General features: G+C 46.7%; 1 protein-coding gene across 1 annotated transcript in view; it reads left to right on the top strand.

The window, feature by feature from the left end:
• The first annotated feature begins 1,063 nt into the window (after positions 1 to 1,063).
• SLC4A4 (solute carrier family 4 member 4) overlaps positions 1,064 to 13,126 on the top strand; it is a 175,386-nt gene continuing 163,323 nt past the window's right edge. Inside the window, exon 1 of the mRNA XM_032224275.1 lies at positions 1,064 to 1,804. The gene's annotated coding sequence lies outside the window, so the exon portion shown is untranslated. The remainder of the gene's footprint in view (positions 1,805 to 13,126) is intronic.

The raw sequence follows: 13,126 nt of genomic DNA, 5'->3' as shown, positions 1-13,126 counted from the left end.
GTTTATTGGGAAAAAATAATACTAATTGTAATTGAAGATATATTGTACAAGGAAAGTGAGGTATTTAGTTATACTAGATTAAAACTCTGGGATTGTAAATGCTATTTGAGAATGTGGATGCAAAACCACTTGGAACCAAACGACATGCTGTATGTGATGATTTGTGTGTGTGTGTGTTGTTTGTTTAATAAAAATTTCTTGCAAAAAATGATTTGTGTGTGTGTTTGTGTGTGTGTTTGTTTAATAAAAATAAAAATTTATTTAAAAAGAAAGTTGATTGGTGGAATTATGCATAATTGAAAACAGTGATATACGAATATAAATGGTTGGTAAATCTCTTTCATATTGGGATCTGTGATTATATAAAGGTATACTGCTATTAAACAGACAATCAAGAATGTAAGGGAATTAGGTTTATTGGGAAAAAATAATACTAATTGTAATTGAAGATATATTGTACAAGGAAAGTGAGGTATTTAGTTATACTAGATTAAAACTCTGGGATTGTAAATGCTATTTGAGAATGTGGATGCAAAACCACTTGGAACCAAACGACATGCTGTATGTGATGATTTGTGTGTGTGTGTGTTGTTTGTTTAATAAAAATTTCTTGCAAAAAATGATTTGTGTGTGTGTTTGTGTGTGTGTGTGTGTTTGTTTAATAAAAATAAAAATTTCTTGCAAAAATGATTTGTGTGTGTGTTTGTGTGTGTTCTCTTCCTCTCGCCTTCTGGACCCAGAAGCCCCGCACCCCAATTCCCCACCCCACCCCGAAACAGAACCGCCCCCCTTTCCCCTTCCAACCTTTCAAACGGACCGGGAATTCCCCCCCCCCATTCACCAGCTCCCGCCCCCCCCCCCTCGCCACACCAGAAAGCCGTCCCCGTCCTGGCTCCTCCTTTCCTCCCTCCTGCCGGGGGCCCCGTGACGCTCCTCGGCTGGAACACGAGGGCTTGGCGGCGGGCTGGGAAATGGGATCCGGGAGGAGGGGACGGCGGGCCAAGGGGGACGGCCCCGCACCGCCTCAGCCGCGGCTTTAAACCTCGCGCACCCGGGGCGGGCGAGTGGAAGGCGGCGTGGGGGCGGGTGGGAAACGCACACGCGGACTTTCCGCCGCTTTTTTCCCCCCCTCAAGCCACGCCGGCCGGCCGCTGCTTTGCAACCTCTTCCTCGGGGCAGCAGCAGCAGCGGGGACGACAAGGGGGCTGGCCCCACCGTAAAGCTCGCTCGCTCGCGCGCCCACTCACCCAACGGGGGTCCGGAGAAAGCCGGAGGGTCCGCCCCGCTTCGCCAAGCCGCTCGCCCCTCGCCTCATAAAGCCGCCCGACCAACTCGAGACCCCCCAACCCACCCAACCAACCCGCCTCGTGCGCGCGCGCGCCTGCCTTCGCTGCGCTTCGGCCGAGCGCGCTTTTGAGGAGGGTCTCCCCGCTCGCGCGCGCGCGCGCGCTCCCTCCCAGTCCAGAGGGTCGCCTCAGGAGAAGAAGAAGAAGGAGGAAGGAGAAGAAGGAGAAGAAGAAGAGGAGGAGGAGGAGGAGCAAAGGAGGAAGGTCGTCTTCGGGGAAGACGCCGCCGCTGCTGCCGCTCGCGCTCGCTCGCTCCTCAGCCCGCCCGGATTTCCGAAAAGTTGCCAAGAGTAGCCGAAGGAGCCCCGCGGCAAAGCGCCGGGTTCGTCGGTCTCGAAGCTTCGCCTTTCCGCCGCGCTCGTTGCGGACCTCCTCCTTCTCCTCCCCGCGCGTCCTCGGGCTCTGGTTTCCCGAGCAGCCGCCAAGCTGGACGACCGGAGGAAAGCCGAGGCCAGGAGGTGAGGCAAATGTGGCTTGGGGTGGGTGGCTGGGTCGGTCGGTGGTGGCGACAGCGGTGGGGTTTTGGAGCCGGGGACAGAAGGCGAAGCGGTCGGGGCTTCCGATCTCCTCGGATCTTCCGCTGGCCGAGAAGAGCGAGGGGTGGTGGGTGGGCGAGAATCCGAGCTTGACCCGGCTTGGCTCCAAACGTGTCGTGTGAAGGCGCTTGAACCGTCTTAACTTTCTCACCCGCGGGCGGACTCAGGTTTCTGCTGCTTGCCCCCCCCCTGCTTCCCCAACAACAACCCTGCGAGGTGGGAAAAACCGAGAGCTCGGAATCCAGCTGGAAGGGGGCCTTGGAGGTCTTCTAGTCCAGTGTTTCTCAACCTTGGCAACTTGAAGATGTCCGGACTTCAACTCCCAGAATTCCCCAGCCAGCAGATGCTGGCTGGGGAATTCTGGGAGTTGAAGTCTGGACATCTTCAAGTTGCCAAGGTTGAGAAACACTGTTCTAGTCCACCCCCTCAAGCAGAAGACCCTATAGACCATTTCAGAGGCTGTCATATCACCGAATCCCCCCCCCCCAAGCAGCTACCAGATGGTAGCCTAAGTGTCAGCTCATGAGTTGCCATCAGCTCTGAACCAATCAGAATCACAATAGAGCTGGGAGGGGACCTTGGAGGTCTTCTAGTCCACCCACTCAAGCGGAAGACCCTATGCCATTTCAGAGGCTGTCATATCACCCCCCCTCCCCAAGCAGTTACCACATGGGTAGCCCTAGTGTCAGATCATGAGCTGTCATCCAATGATGGTTTCCAACTCGGTGCCAATCAATCGATTAGAATCGGAATCAAGCTGGAAGGGACCTTGGAGGTCTTCTAGTCCACCCCCCGCCCACTCAAGCAGGAGAACCTATACTACTTCAGACAAGTGACTGACCCGTCGCTTCTTAAAAACCTCCAGTGATGGAGTAGTACCCACAACTTCTGAAGGCAAGCTCTTCCACTGGTTAATTGTCCTCACTGTTAGGAAGTTTCTCCTTCATTTCCAAGTTGCTTCTCCCCTTGATTAGTTTCCAACCATTGCTTTTTGTCCTGGCCTCAAGTGCTTTGGAGAATAGCTTGACTCCCTCTTCTTTGGGGCAACCTCTCAAATACGGCAATGCTGTGTCCTCCCAAGTCCTAGACTGGCTATACCCAATTCCTGCAAGCCTTCATATGTTTTAGCCTCCAGACCTTTAATCCTCTTAGTTGCTCTTCTTTGCATTTCCCTCCCCCACCCTCCAAAACTGGATGCAGGATTCCAGGGGACGAGAGGTGCCAAGTTGGGGGTTTCCACCACATCTGTTCTTTGAGCCTCTACAGAATGCGCACTCCGCCTGCGTTCACATGACACTTTCAGCCAAGTCGGGTAAACGAGACCTGGCACAGCTTGCTCCTCTCGGTTGGCGTTGACCTCAGTTGGATTTTATGCTGGGTGGTTTAGGGTTAAGGGGTGAGTTGTATAGGACGAGAGCCCGAAAGGCCGGATTGGTTAGTAATCAGGCTTAAATTGGTTGTAGGAATGCAGCCCCTGTTCGCATGCTGGAGGTTATCTGTCTGCGGGTGCTTCAGGTAGGGGATAAGGGGTTGTCGGAGTTCATTTCCTTCCACCTGAAGGCGAATGGCTCGGAAAATCATGCTCTGCTTCTTGCCGTCGGCTGTTGTTGTGGGTTCTTGTGATGCAAGAACTCTTGAAGCTTGGAGAAAGGCGTGGGAAAAGATGACACTCACTCTCTCTCTTCCTCACTCTATCTTCGGGGAAAGTTTTCGGTGTCTTTTAGAGTAAGAGGAAGGTGAGACTGGAAGAAAGGCTACTGCATGGGCTGTATATATATGGGGTGCAAGATCATGTTAGCGTAGTGGGGAAAAGTAAGTGAGGCTGGAACTTGGGAGAAAAGCTGGAACTTCTTCTCAACTGGAATAGATTTAAGTGGTCACTGGGAACAGTGGTATAAGTTGAAAAAAAACGCTGACATATTTGGTGCTATCAAATGGAAAAGAGGTATGGCGGAAATCAGATTGTTCTTTGAGCAGGGTAGAAGTTGTGAGAATAAGAATCTAGAAATGAAAAGCTTCCTTCCTTCCTTCCTTCCTTCCTTTCTCTCTTGCTCCCTCTCTCCTCCTTCCTTCCTTCCTTCCTTCCTTCCTTCCTTCTTCCCATGAACTGAACACTTATAGGCAGAAATATTTCTGCTCTTTCTCTTTCTTTTCTCTAGCAACCTCCCTCAAATGTTTTTTTTCCCCTATGTGAGATGTACATATTTCATTTTGTAGGAAAATTACATCACACTTGCGATTTTTTTTTTTTAAGTAGAAGAATTATCAGTGGAAGTGGTCCACCAGGTCGAAAGCAGGAGAAATCAGCTGCCCCTGTAAACTTTGATTTGATCTTGAGGTAGAAGAGCTGTTGAGGTATCAATAGCATATTGGATGGAGTTTATGAGTGCAGCTATGGCTGGAGGAATTAATTATACAGCAGCGGGTTTATTAACTAGGCTTATGCATCGTGCTAAATCATGTTTTGGTTAATCATGTTTGTTGAGTAAGTTGTAGCTGGCTCACATCATAATATACAATAATCAAAACTTAGTCATATTTTGGCTTGTTATGATCTGTGAATCGGGACGTATTTTGGAAAACGGCATTAAAAGATACATGCATCTTTCCCACAACTTGAGGTGTGGATAGAGTCTAAATGCTGACTGAATAACTAAGGATAAAGCATTTTGGGGGAAAGCTATACAATTTTGAGTAGGATCCCAGCCTTGCAGGTACTCCTTTTAATCAGGGCACATGACAAAGAAATATTTGGAAGAAAGAGGGAAGAAAGAACATTATTTGTGCTGTAAGCAAGAAAGAAGAGACTATTTAGAGCAGTGTTTCTCAACCTTGGCAACTTGAAGATGTCCGGACTTCAACTCCCAGAATTCCCCAGCCAGCATTTGCTGGACATCTTCAAGTTGCCAAGGTTGAGAAACACTGATTTAGAGATTTTGATTGCAGGAAGTCCTCAACATACAACCGTTTGTTTAGCGACTGTCAAAGTTACACGGGCACTGAAAAAATGACTTTGAAAATTTCAGCATCGTGGTCACATGATCAAAATTCAGATGCTTGATAACAGAGTCGTATTTATGACGGTTGCAGTGTCCCCAAGGTCACGTGATCATCTTTTGCGACCTTATGACAAGCAAATTCAACGGGGAAGTTAGATTCACTCAACAACAGTGTTACTAACTTAACAACTGCAGTGACTCGCTTAACAACTGTGGCAAGAAAGGTTGAACAATAGGGCAAAACTCAACAACGGTCTTACCTAGCATTTTGGGCTCACTTATGGTTGTAAGTCAAGGACTAGCTGTACTGCAGGTCGTAGTTAACTGTTTGGAGGGATTAACATGAGGAATCACAATCACAAATGAGATTGAGATATCCCTGGGTTGCATCCAGAATTACTTTAATGGGTCTTTAGAACTGGTGTTCTTTTTTTGCTTTAGACTTAAACTGGAATTATTGTCTGTTTGTTTTCCATTTTAAAAAAAGCATTTGTCTTAATGTCCCAAAGGTGCTTTTTTGCAAGAGGCAACTCAACTTTGTGTTTTTTTCTTTGAAGAGATTTCACTTCTCATCCAAGAAGCTTCTTCAGTTCAGTTCTTCAGTTCAGAACTGAAGAAGCTTCTTGGATGAGAAGAGAAATGTCTTCAAAGAAAAAAATAGAAAGTCCAGTTGCCTCTTGGGGGGAAAAAAGCACCTTTTGGGACAATTATGACCTGGATGACTGAGAATCTCCATAGACATTTGTCTTAATGTTGTGCTTGTTTCAGTAAAAAAACAAAAATTAGGATGTTCAAAGCAGTAGTGAAATTAAAAAAAAAATTTACTACCAGTTCGTGTGGCTTGGTGGGCATGGCAGGGGAAGGATACTGCAAAATCCCCATTCCCTCCCCACTCCTGGGGCCAGCCAGAGGTGGTATTTGCCGGTTCTCCGAACTACTCAAAATTTCCACTACCGGTTCTCCAGAACCTGTCAGAACCTGCGGAATTTCATCCCTGGTTCAAAGCTGACTTTTGTCTATGTATCTTAAGGAGATCTTGGGGATCACCCCAAAGTATCCCAAGCAGAGGCATCTCCGGGAGTGTTATAAAAAATAATAATATCAAGATGGTGACCATAATTACACATTCACAACTGCCCAAGTTGATATTTTGATGCTCCATGCATCCCCCCCTTAACTCTAGGCTACCCCATGTCTTTCTTTGTCCTGTGAAAGGGTGGAACATAGATGTCATGAAATTGATAAATAATTGCGGTCCAAAATCATGACCAATCATAGCCGGCTGTTAACTGAGGACATCTATCAGTCCAGTATCTGATTCCCCCCCCCCCCTGTATAAACGCCGCTGCGCTTCTATGGTTAGATGGCTGAGACTTCTCTATTTGAATATACTGTAGATCTTTTCAACATTCCCTATTTTAGCGTGTTTTATTAATCTAGGTGAATTGCCAACATGTATTGCAAGTTCATATATGAAGTGGTGTAGGGTTTCCTGCCTAAACGGGGTTGGACTAGAAGACCTCCAAGGTCGCTTCCAACTCTTGTTATTCTATGAAATATGCCACATGGCATTGTTTCTCAACCTTAGCTATTTTAAGACCTGTGGACTTCAACTCCCAGAATTCCCCAGCCGACATGCAGGGCTAGCTAGGGAATTCTGGGAGTTGAAGTCCACAGGTCTTAAAATTTGCCATATGCTAAATAAATAAGGTTAAATAAATAAATGCTAAATAAATAAAGCAAAGGGGGGAATCTTAGTGAGCCCCATTAGAGGTTCCATTAATAGTCCCATTGCTGGGAACTGGTTTGTTTTGGAAGATAACACCATTAATTGACACTAAAGGGTAAAGGTTCCCTTCGCACATATGTGCTAGTCGTTCCCGACTCTAGGGGGCGGTGCTCATCTTCATTTCAAAGCAGAAGAGGCAGAGCTGTCCGAAGATGTCTCTGTGGTCATGTGGCTGGCATGACTAAACGCCGAAGGCACATGGAACGCTGTTATCTTCCCACCAAAGGTGGTTCCTATTTTTCTACTTGCATTTTTTACATGCTTTCGAACTGCTAGGTTGGCAGAAGCTGGGACAGGTAACGGGAGCTCACTCTGTTATGCGGCGCTAGGGATTTGAACCGCCGAACTGCCGACCTTTCTGATTGACAAGCTCAGCGTCTTAGCCACTGAGCCACCACATCTCTTTACTGTGTAAGAGCCATGATGGCCTCGTGGTTAGAATGCAGTATTACAGGCTAATTCTGCCGACTGCCAGCAGTTCGATTCTCACCAATTCAAGGTTGATTCAACCTTCTATCCGTACAAGGTTGGTATAATGAGGACCCAGATTGTTGGGGGCAAAATGCTGACACTGCAAACCGCTTAGAGAGGGCTGTAAGAGCACTGCAAAGAGGTATATAAGTCTAAGTGCTATTGCTAATGTTGAGCATTGAAAATGTTACAGGTGAGATACACCTCGTTCTTGCTTTTTCCTCAAAAACCAGCCTTCCCCAACTGGTGCATCCAAGTTGTGTTGTAATTGTATAGCACTCAAAACTTCCAGGAAGCATATCAGCCACGAAGATACTCCCAGGACCCTGCTGGGAGAACATTACTCTACATATTTCTTGTACTTCCGTTTAATTACAGCTTGAACTGTAAAGGAAGAACGAAAAGAATGTCTCCAGACTGTTATCTCAGTTTTGCTTTGAAACCGAACTAAAGCTGCCTGGGCTATTATCCAGTTTGACTTTCAGGAACCCGATCATAATCTCCCAAGGATTAAATTCTGTGAGTAATTATGACTCGTTTCAGGAAACATCAAACCGGTGCTTGAGAAAGTAGCAAATAGCATGCTTTAATTCAACCAGAAATTGATGCATTTCTGCATGCGTTAGTCCTGCCCTTGCAGGATTAACTTTCTAGCTGGTTTTTTTTTGTTTTTTGTTTTTTGTTAAGGCATTTGAGCCCCCAGGGCATTTACTCAAATGCCAACCGCAAGCACTTTGAATGAGCATGACACTTCATATAAAATCTGTGTTATTCTCAGAACCTGTTTGACTTGCACTAGGGAGAAACAGGGCGCAGTGATTGTGCATGGAGTGTTTGTTCTGAGTGCAGATGAGGCACACGCGAGAGACTCATTCATGACGTGGAACCTCACGTTTTTATTTATGTTTCTATCCCCACTTTTGTTATTTTTACAAACATACCTTCATCCTCCTATTTTCCCCAGTAAGAGGGATTGGTCTGTGACTGGCTCAAAATCACCCTGCTGTCTTTCATGCCTAAGGCGGGACTGGAACCCACAGACTCTCACCTGGCTGTCTTTCATGCCTAAGGCGGGACTGGAACCCACAGACTTCTGGTGATTGGCCCAAAGTCACCTGGCTGTCTTTCATGCCTAAGGCGGGACTGGAACCCACAGACTCCTGGTGATTGACCCAAAGTCACTTGGCTGTCTTTCATGCCTAAGGCGGGACTGGAACTCACAGACTTCTGGTGATTGGCCCAAAGTCACCTGGCTGTCTTTCATGCCTAAGGCGGGACTGGAACCCACAGACTCCTGGTGATTGGCCCAAAGTCACCTGGCTGTCTTTCATGCCTAAGGCGGGACTGGAACCCACAGACTCTCACCTGGCTGTCTTTCATGCCTAAGGCGGGACTGGAACCCACAGACTTCTGGTGATTGGCCCAAAGTCACCTGGCTGTCTTTCATGCCTAAGGCGGGACTGGAACCCACAGACTCCTGGTGATTGACCCAAAGTCACTTGGCTGTCTTTCATGCCTAAGGCGGGACTGGAACTCACAGACTTCTGGTGATTGGCCCAAAGTCACCTGGCTGTCTTTCATGCCTAAGGCGGGACTGGAACTCACAGACTCCTGCTGATTGGCCCAAAGTCACCCAGCTGTCTTTCATGTCTAAGGCGGGTTGAAACTCACAGACTCCTGGTGATTGGCTCAAAGTCACCCAGCCAGCTTTCATGCCTAAGATAGGACTAGAACTGATAAGAGAATATTTGTAGTTCAGGGCTGAGCAACAGTGCACTGATGATGTTAGCTAGTTTGGTAGTGAAATGTCTGCAAGAAAGCAACCAAGCTTAGCATATCTTTACAGGACTGATACTCACAATTTCCTGGTTTCTAGCCTGGGGCCTTAATCATTATATTAGGCTTTATTTTGAGGCATTTGAAGATCCTTCTTCTCTGTCAGGACAACTTTGTCTATAGGTTGCTGTTGTTGTTAATTGCGAAGTTGTTTTTGACCCCAATGGATATCGTTCCTCCAGGCCTTCCTATCCTCTACCATCCTCTGGGGTCCATTGAAGCTCATGCCTACTGCTTCAGTGACTCCCTCCAGCCACCTCCTTCTCTGTCGTCCCCTTCTTCTTCTTCTGCCCTCCATCTTTCCCAGTATGAGGTTCTTCCCCAGGGAGTCCCTCCTTCTCTTTAGGTGGCCAAAGTATTTGACTTTCATCTTCAGGATCTGGCCTTCTAAAGAGCAGTCACTATATAATTTTTTATCAAGATTCAGAATGGAAGAAGAGACAAGGATCAGTTGGGCGAAAAATTTTGGACGTAGTATTCAATTAGGCCATTGGAATAAATTATGGGAGAGAAACTGCAAACTAACATGTCAGGTGCTTATACGGAGAATCTTTATAACAGTGATGGCGAACCTTTTTTGGCTCGCGTGCCAAAAGCGGGGGGAGCGCAGGGGGGGTCGTGCACGGGCGTGCCACACCCATAATGCTATGCGCGTTTGTTGAAAGAAATGTCCTTCTGGGTTCAGCTCCAAGTGGGGAAAAAGACACTGGAGACATGGAGGCTGCTTGGAAAGATGGTTTATTGTTGGACAGGGCCACATGGCTTGAGCCCTGAACAGAAAAGGTGATCGCGTGCTTCAATGTTGGTGGAGAAGAAGAGAAGGGCTGAGGGAGGGGCTTGCTAGGCTTTTTATAACCTGTTCAGTCCCACCTCTCTGTTTCCTGTTCCTGTGTAAGAAATGTATTCTGATTGGTTGTCAGACTCCCATGCAGGGGGCTACTCTCTAGGCTGTTTTGAATCCATAGATGAGTTCACAAATGCCATGTGGAGAGTTGAGTAATATCCCTTCCCCCTACAGCTGCAGCGGAGAAGTCTTTATTATGTAAAGTGGGCTAGCCTGGCCTTCTCAATGGCCTATTGACAAAGTGTGGATGGGCAGGAAGCTACAGGCAACTATTCTGTCTTTTAAAGCATGTTTCTTTCTTTTCACATCCAGAGAAATATTCTGCCTTTTCAATATTTCCTAGGATATTTCATTTTTCTGGGAGAGGGCTGGATGATAACTTCCCACACGTTGTTAGACACACCTCCTCTGCCACTTCAGTGAAAGCCGGATCCGTTTGTGTTCTAACCGGAGGGAAAAGGAATTGTGCCTAGATACACACCGGTTGCTCCAGATACACTTATAAATTAAGTGATATCCATCTCAGGTGTTACCATGTTGTGGTGACATCGGTGGCAATGGCAACTTTTTGCCTGCACAGCTGAAGGAAACAGGACGGGAGACCCACTCATGCAGTTCTTTTAAAACTGGGTTTTCCTGGCTTCTGCTGGTTTACCTTGTGCGAAAAGTTAGACCAAGTCTGCTATTTTCTCTGTAGCGGTTGGATTGTTTGACATGACATCTCCGGTTAACGTTTTAAACCTTGTTCCCATTTAGAAAGAACAAATGGAATGCAAACACATCAGCTGCCTTGCGCTGATTAAACTGACACCAGCTCTCCCTTCTAGGAAGGCCTGTTTCCGTAAGCTGTGTGAAATCCCTACAGTTTGTCATAAGGCTAACAAAATGCAGTTCACAAAGTCTTTCTATAGATAGAGGGACACGTTTCTTCAACCTGCCCTTCTCTTTCTTCTCTTTGGAGATTCCTGTTACGTCTCTGGCTCTAACCCAAAGCCGTCATCATTACCCAGTCAGCTTGCTGGTTTAACATTCTTTTGTTCTCTCTCTCTCTGTCTCTCTCTCTCTGTGTCTCTGTCTCTCTCTGTCTCTCAGTCTCTCTGTCTGTTTCTCTCTTTCTGTCTGTCTCTCTTTCTCTCCCTCCCTTCTCTGTCTGTCTCTGTCTGTTGCTCTCTCCCTCTCTCTGTGTCTCTGTCTCTCTCTCTCTGTCGCTCTCTCTGTCTCTCTCAGTCTCTCTGTCTGTCTCTCTTTCACTGTGTCTCTTCTCTCCCTCTCTGTCTCTGTCTGTCTCTCTCTGTCTGTCTGTCTCTTTCTCTGTCTCTGTCTCTCTTTCTCTCCCTCTCTCTGTCTCTCTATCTCTTTCTCTCTGTCTGTCTGTCTCTCTGTCTGTCTGTCTCTGTCTGTCTCTCTCTTTCTCTATGTCTCTGTCTCTCTATCTCTCTGTCTCTCAGTCTCTCTCTCTGTCTCTCTCTTTCTCTGTGTCTCTGTCTCTCTCTCTCTCCCTCTCTCTGTCTCTGTCTCTCTGTCTGTCTCTCTATCTGTCTGTCTCTCTCTGTGTCTGTCTCTCTCTTTCTCTGCCTCTGTCTGTCGCTCTCTGTCTGTCTCTCTCTGTGTCTGTCTCTCTCTTTCTCTGCCTCTGTCTGTCGCTCTCTCTGTCTCTCTCTATCTCTCAGTCTCTCTATCTCTCTGTCTCTCTCTCTGTCTGTCTCTCTCTTTCTCTGTGTCTCTGTCTCTCTCTCTTTCTCTTCCTCTGTCTCTGTCTGTCTCTCTCTGTCTGTTGCTCTCTCTGTCTCTGTCTCTCTATCTCTTTCTCTCTGTCTGTCTCTGTCTCTCTGTCTCTTTCTGTATCTGTCTCTCTTTCTCTGTGTCTCTGCCTCTCTCTCTTTCTCTCCCTCTCTCTTTATCTCTCCCTCTCTGTTTCTGTCTCTCTGTCTCTCTGTCTCTGTCTCTCTAAGCTAAACCAAAGCCGTCATCACTACCCACTCAGCTTGCTGGTTTAACATTCTTTTGTTCTCTCTCTCTCTCTCTCTTTCTCTGTGTGTCTCTGTCTCTCTTTCTCTGTCTCTGTCTCTCTCTGTCTTTCTGTCTCTCCCTCTCTCTCTCTCTGTCTCTCTCTGTCTCTTTCACCCACCCAAATCGTTGTAATATTGTAATAAGCCTATCCTTTGTTAGCCTGCCAATCCCCTGTTTTGGATTTCGTCCAAGGCTTCATTGGTCTGTGAGCTGGGAGGTGGCTCAATTTTTCCCATATTATGTCTTGATCGGGCAGTTAGATTTATTTCCACTTTCAATTAGGGTTGAGGCAATTATTTTTGCTTTGTAATTTTTCTGCAGTGCCTGTAAGGTTTATGGCCTAGGGGACTTCGTGCTTCCAGTTGGAGTCATCTGAATTTCTATGTTAATAATTGCATCTGATCTTGATCTGAAGACTTATCTGCCATCTGCACTTTGGGTCTTTCCTCCTGTGACTCCCATTAATCTAAATTACATTATGTTCTTGATATCAGCTAACTTAATAAAGGTCAGTTCTTAAGGCCTTACCAGTCTCTTGTCTAAGGTGATCAAGAAGCAACATTTCTGTCTAGGCAAGTGACTGATATCATCAAGAGTTTAACTCACACTTGCTTTTTAATCTTGTAAAATACAAAACACGGAGAAATAAAACACATCGATGGCAGAAATAAAACCTGCCATCTCGGATTCTGCGTAACTCTATCCTCCTGATAGGCTTCTGGAAGAGAAAGCCAGTTATCTTTGCCCATATTTGCCTTTGGGTCTTTGGCATTGCCAAATATTCCCCCGGGGACATATATTGTTGATTTAATGGTGGGTATTTGGTTAGCCCAGTCTTAGAAATAACCCCATGAAAGTTTTTAGGTTGCTCAGTTTTATATTAGCTTGCGGGGGTGGGGAGTGGATGGATAGACATTTCTACAATGTTAAATGGATCTTAAAAGACAGAGGTGGGACGTGGTGGTTCAGTGGCTAAGACACTGAGCTTGTCGATCAGAAAGGTCGGCAGTTAGGCGGTTCGAATCCCTAGCGCCGTGTAACGCAGTGAGTTGCCGTTACTTGTCCCAGCTTCTGCCAACCTAGCAGTTCGAAAGGACGTAAAAAATGCAAGTAGAAAAACCCTCATTCGTCTTGGGGGCGCCTTTGGTGGCCGGAACGCTCTGCCAGAGAAAAAGGCCTCTTGAACTCCGTTTCCGGCTACAGCAGCCTCCTGCAACCCTCTGCCAGCAAAAACGGAGCCCTGGAGGGCGCACGCAGCCCTCGCGAGTTTCTGTTTTCACCTGCGATGGCCTCCT

The sequence above is a fragment of the Thamnophis elegans genome, chromosome 9, assembly GCF_009769535.1.
Source record: "Thamnophis elegans isolate rThaEle1 chromosome 9, rThaEle1.pri, whole genome shotgun sequence".
Taxonomy (NCBI): Eukaryota; Metazoa; Chordata; class Lepidosauria; order Squamata; family Colubridae; genus Thamnophis; species Thamnophis elegans.
Note: the sequence above shows the minus strand (reverse complement) of the source record. Positions and strands in the feature narration are given on the sequence as shown.